The sequence below is a fragment of the Dipodomys merriami genome, unplaced genomic scaffold, assembly GCF_024711535.1.
Source record: "Dipodomys merriami isolate MVZ:Mamm:240054 unplaced genomic scaffold, mDipMer1.0.p SCAF_1197, whole genome shotgun sequence".
In the NCBI taxonomy this organism is placed as follows: domain Eukaryota; kingdom Metazoa; phylum Chordata; class Mammalia; order Rodentia; family Heteromyidae; genus Dipodomys; species Dipodomys merriami.
In genome coordinates this window covers 215432-221722 of record NW_027202490.1, presented here as the reverse complement: position 1 = coordinate 221722, position 6291 = coordinate 215432, and the positions used below count along the sequence as shown (strand labels likewise).

Genomic DNA, 6291 nt, shown 5'->3' with positions numbered 1-6291 from the left:
TACAGTTTTGATCATAAAGGTCATTCGCTTATTTGGTTAAGTTAATTCCTAGGTATTTTATTTTTTGTGGGGCTATTACAAATGGAGTTGTTTTCCTAATTTCAGCCATACTTTTCTCATTGTTGGCATACAGAAAAGCCATTGATTTTGGGGGGGGTTAATTTTATATCCCGCTACTTTGCCAAAGTTTTGAATCAACTTGAGTATTTGGGAATGCCGTCTATGGGATTCTTTATATACAGGATCATGTCATCTGCAAAGAGGGGGAGTTTTATTTCTTTTTTCCCTATTTGTATCACCTTTATATTTGCATCTTGTCTTATTGCTGTTGATAGGAATTCTAATACTAGATTGAAGAGAAGTGATGATAGTAGACATCTTTGTCTTGTTCCTGTGTTAAGTGGAAATGGCTTTAGTTTTTCACCATTAAGTATAATGCTGGCTGTAGGTTTGTCATATATAGCCTTTATTCTATTGAGGAATGTTCCATAATTCCTAATTTTTCCAGAATCTTCAATATAAAAGGGTGTTGGATCTTGTCAAATGCTTTTTCTGCATATATTGAGATAACCATGTGGTTCTTATCCTTGCTCCTGTTGATGTGATGAATTATATTTTTTTGCGAATATTGACCCAGCTTTGCATCCCTGAAATGAATCCTGTTTTATTGTGGTGTATGATTTTCTGGATGCATTGTTGAAGACATTTGGCCAAAACTTTGTTGAGAAGTTTTGCATCAATGTTCCTCAAAGAAATGGGTCTATATTTCTCTTTCTTTGATTATTCCCTGCCTGATTTTGGGATGAGAGTTATGATGGCTTTATAGAATGTGTACGGTAGTGAACTTTCTCGTTTAATTTCATTGAAGGTTTGGAGTAGTATTGCTGTGATCTCTGCTTTTAATGGTCTTGTAGAATTCTGCTGTAAACCATCTGGACCTGGGCTTTTCTTATATGGGAGGTCTCTTATTGCTGTTTCTATTTCAGTGCTTGATATGAGCCTGTTAAGATGGTTTAACTCATCTTGCTTTAGTATTGGCATGTCAATATTTGCTAGGAAAAGGTCCATTTCTACCAAGTTCTCAAACTTATTAGCATAAAGTTTTGAGAAGTATTCCCTTATAATGTTCTGAATCTTGGTTGTTTCTGTGGTGACGTTTCCATTCTCATTTCTGAGTTTATTTATTTGGGTGTGTTCTCTTCTTTTTCTGATAAGATTTGTGAAGGGCCTGTCAATTTTGTTAATTTTTTCGAACAACGAACTCTTTGTTTTTTTATTTTTTCCAATGGTTTTTTTGGATTATAATTCATTTAATATTGATTTAATTTTAATTAAAATTAATTAATTAATTAAAATAATTATTTCTTTCCATCTATTATATTGGGGTATATCTTGCTGCTCTTTTTCAAGGAGGTTCAGATATCTCATTAAATTGTTGGTTTCAGATCTCTCCAATTTGTTGATGTAGGAGCTCAGAGGTATAAATTTGCCTCTGAGTACTGCCTTTGCGGTGTCCCAGATGAGATGGTAATTTGTGTGCTCATTTTTGTTGAATAGCATGAACATTTGGATTTCCTTTCTAATATCTTCCATGACCCATTCATGATTCAGCAGTGTGTTCTTCAGCCTCCATGTGTTACAGGACTTTCTTTGGTGGCTTTTGGTGTTGCGTTCTAATTTTATTCGCTTGTAGTCAGAGAGAATGCAAGGTATAACTTCAATGTTTCTGAATTTGGACAAGTTTTCATTGTGGCATAAAATGTGGTCTATTTTAGAAAATGTTCCCTGTGCTGCTGAGAAAAACTTGTATTCTGATGCTGCTGGGAGAAATATTCAACAGATGTCTGTTAAATATACTTGATCTATGCAGTTGTTAAAATCTGCAGTTACTCTGTTGAGTTTTCCCGAGTTGATCTATCTAGTGGGGAGAGTGATGTGTTAAAATCCCCAACAATTATTGTCTTTGGATCTCTGTGGGATTTGAGGGAAAATAGTGTTTCTTGGATAAATTTGGGTGCTCCATTGTTTTTCGAATAGATATTTAAAATTAATATGTAGCGACCTTCTTTACCTCTTCTTTATCTCTTCTCACTAATTTTAATTGGAAATTTATTTTATCTGATATTAGAATTGCAACTCCTGCCTGTTTATGGGGGCCATTTGCTTGGTAGATTTTGTTCCAGCTTTTAACATTGAAAATATTTTTGTATTTACCAATAATATGTGACTCCTGAAGGCAACAGATAGAAGGATCTTGATTTTTAGTCCTACTAGACAGTCTATGTCACTTAATTTGAGAATTAAGTCCGTTAATGTTGAGAGATAGGACTGAGAGGTATTTGGGAGTTCTGGCCATGTTACTACCTTCTTGGGGTCTATGAAAACTGGGTTCTTCCTATCTTCTTGGATTCTCAGTTTGGGTGCATTTTCTTGGCCTTTATTGTGGTCTTGTTAGTTTTCTATGTGTAGGACAACTTTAAGAAACTTTTGTAGGGCTGGTTTGGTGGAGATGTATTGTTTCAATTTTTCTTGGCTATGGAAGGTTTTTATTTGGCCTTCAGTTATACAGGAGAGTTTAGCTGGGTAAAGTATTCTTGGTTGATAGATGTTTGTCTTTAGGGCATGGCATACATCATTCCAGGCTCTTCTTGCTTTGATTGTCTCTGCTGAGAAATCTGAGGTGATTCTAATTGGTATCCCTTTATAGGTGATTAATCTTTTCTTTCCTCTGGATTATTCATTATCTGTTCGGTCCCCTGATTACCATGAGTGGGAGTTGAGATACCCAGACTTGCCATTTTTCTTGTGTTTTTCAGGTTTGTTCTGCCCATTTGGGATGAATGAAACACCAGTTTTGTGCTAGAACACTAACTTAAGGCAAGCATCAACCAAAGTCTGTATTTGCACAGTCAATAGTCTGCGGATACAATCTCGTTCAATGGATACATGTATTCAACTTCAAACAACTATATATTAATGGGCTACAAACCACAAATGTGAATTTGGCAAACCAGAAATTATTAGGTTTAGGGAGAGATGTGGGTAAAAAATAGGAATAGAGAGATGTGGGAAGGCACAGGGAAAGTTAACTTAACTAAGTCCTAATCTCAAAACAGGAAATAGGTTGAATAGGATGAAAGTAGAGAGAGAAAAAAAGAAAGAGAAAGGGGAAAAAAGAGACCAGAAAAAATAGAAAAGTAAAAATTAAAAATATTATGTAGCCCCGAAAACGAAATATTGAGAGAAGAACATGCATATATTGCAGAAGGGGAGGGATATAAAGGAGATGTGAAAAATTTAAAAATAAAAATACTTAAAATATTACATAGGTATAAAGAGGTAGTACTGCTATCAAGGAATTTAAGTCTAAGAGGTTTTGAACTGAGTAATAAATTTGTGTATTGTGTTCACAATGGGGGATAAGGTCTAATAATCGACTATGGGTATATCTGAGGATGTGTAGAAAAACAATTAAGTCACATAAAAAAGAAGGAAAGAAGAAAAGATGAAAAGCATAAGAAAGAAAGAAAAAATGATCAGAAGTTCAATAGAGCAAAACAAAAAACAAAAAAACAATTAAAGAAGAAAAAAGAAAGAAAAATGCACACACAAATATACCCCTAAAATAAAATGTATAAGAGGGAAAAAAAGGTACTAGGAAACATTTTTTTTTCAAAAAAGGTAAAAATTAAAAATTAAAAAAAAGTTTTAGAAAATTATTTTTATAAAATGTACAAAAAATAGAAAAAAGATTTTGCTGTTTTGGGGAGTGGTGGGAAAAATTCTGTATCTCCCTTGTGTCTGTAACCAGCCTCTTGTTGGAGTCTCTGATCTGCTTGTGGTGTTTGATTTTCCTGTGGCTTGGTTGGTTGCTTAAGTCAGTTTGTTTAAACAGGCCAAAAAATGCTCTGCTTTACCCAGGATTTTGCGATCCTTCTCTCAGGTTAGTTCAATGGGAGGGGGATCTGCTTTGATTATCACAAAAGAGGGAGATGGCTTTTTCTTCGTTTGGAGATGCTGTGATGAGGCTAGGTTCTGGGTAGAGTTGAGGCTTTTCAGCAAACATTACCTTTTCCTGGGGGCTAGCTTGTTAGAAACTCACGAGCCCAGGCTGGAGCCACTCTCTGGGTTTATGTTTACTGAATTTCAATTGATTTTCAAGGCTGCTTAAGGGAGGGGCAGCCTCTGGCTCTGATTACCCAGTGAAGAAAGCCATTCCTGGGGCTTGCGCCTGAGCTGGGTGACATTTCCCAGGATGAAGCTGAGTCTGGCAGGTCAATTTAGGTTCTTGTGACCTGCTAAATGACTCTACTTTTCTTCCAAGGCCTTAGTTGGAGCTAGCAGCTCCACCGAGCTTTGTCAATATCCAAGATGGAGATGTCCGGTTGTGGGGGTGAGGGGTTGCCTTCTCTCCTCTGCTCCCTGAGAAGGAGTGAGGACGTTAGGCTTCTACTTTCGCCGAGTCTTGGTTCGTGGGTTGTTTCTGGTCTGTGAACCGCAGGATGAAGATGTCTGCTCCTTGTCAGTTCTTGCTGGTGTTGAGTAGAATCTGTTCACCCACTACATCTGGATCCTTTGTCCTGGACTCTCTGTGTTACAGGATGGCGACTATGGCCGCCGCTGCTGCCGAAGCTGCTGGCAAATGCTCAGATCTGCCTCTTTGCCTGGATTTTCCCACTCTGGCCTAATTCTGTGTACTGTGATGGCATACTTGGTGTGATTCTCTGGCTTAGGACTGTTCACTGGAACTCTAAAACTGCTTTCTATGCGAGAGCTTGTTTAGCCTTCAGCTTCTCCTCCACCATCTTCCCGGAACCCCCTATGAGCATGGTTTAAATTTTATTTCTTTGGCATAAAATGACAATGTTATCTAATTTGAAGTTTTATAAAGGTTATGCTATGTAAGGGCCTTTCTAAGGTGAAGATTTAATACACTGATGTCAAACTAACCTTTAATTCTATGAATTACATGTATTGTTACACTTGTATTTTTGTAATCAACTTTTTAACAACTGTTTTTCATTTCTTGCATTTGAAGAATGAAAAATATGGAATACTTAACAAATTTTCATACCATCCTTGTGCAAGTACCATTTTAATCTCTGTATTGTTGTAATTTGGGTAGACCTGCTGCTGAAGCATGTAGTATCCTCTAAATTTAAGTAGTTATTGATGCAATCTTTATACAGGCACATATCCATGGTTGCCTATTTGTAACAAGGAACCCTTATTGTTCCTAAAAATGCTATTGATCTTATTGCTCTAAATTTCTGTCTATAGTGGAAAAAATATATTGTTTGGTCGATTACTCACATTTGCAATTTTTTGTCAATGGCTATTTTGTCATTTTCATTTTAAATTTGATCATATTTTGAAGCCTTACAGCTAAGTCCAAAGGTGATGGCTTTTCAAGTACTTATTTATCAACTGAGTTATCTTTGTGGAGCTAATGGATTCAAAGTAAGCCTTGGTTAAGATCTACTTCTAAACTTCTGCAGCTTAAAATTTCCTAAATGAGGTCTCAGTGGCACAAATGTCTTCCTGACCCTTATCCTTCTTCCATGTAGGAACAGACCAACCAGAATATCTTACACTGACAGCATAGATTGTCTTACTGAAACAAAACTAATCTTAGTTACAAGGGATCATAGAGAGATGAACACTTCAGACCTAACTGTTCAGAATAGAAGGTATTTTATCAAAATATAATTGTTTGGGCTGGGAAGTTGGCTCAGTGGTAGACTGCATGCCTTGCATGCCTGAAGCCCTGGGTTTGATTCCTCAGCACCACATAAGGAAAAAGAAAAAAGCCGCAAGTGGTGCTGTGGCTCAAGTGGTGGAGCACAAGCCTTGAGCTGAAGAGCTGAGGGACAGGGCACAGGCCCAGAGTTCAGGCCCCACGACCGGACCCAAACAACAAAAACTATATATATATATATATATATATATATATATATATATATATATATATATATATAATTGTATATTATACCTATTATTTCAAAAGTAGCTAAAGCCAAGAAGGTGCAAAAGTTGTTCATATGCATGTTTACTTAATATTCTGGCCTGTCTACCATACAACCAGGCAGGAACTTACACTACTGACTTTGTATCACCAAATATTTCCATAGCTCCTGGAGAAGTCTATATATTTCTCCTCGATATTTGGCCCTAAATTGGTAATGTTTTAATCAAAGTGTTTCCTCTTGCCTCCAGGCTTTACATTTACAAATGGTAAAGTTTAGGTCTAACTCTACCAAAAACTGAGGTAGAGATAATGGAATAATACTT

At 36.5% G+C, this 6291-nt stretch overlaps 1 pseudogene; it reads right to left on the bottom strand.

The window, feature by feature from the left end:
- Positions 1–5042: 5042 nt before the first annotated feature.
- Positions 5043–5142, bottom strand: LOC138822962 (U6 spliceosomal RNA; annotated as a pseudogene).
- Between the last annotated feature and the right edge of the window lie 1149 nt (positions 5143–6291).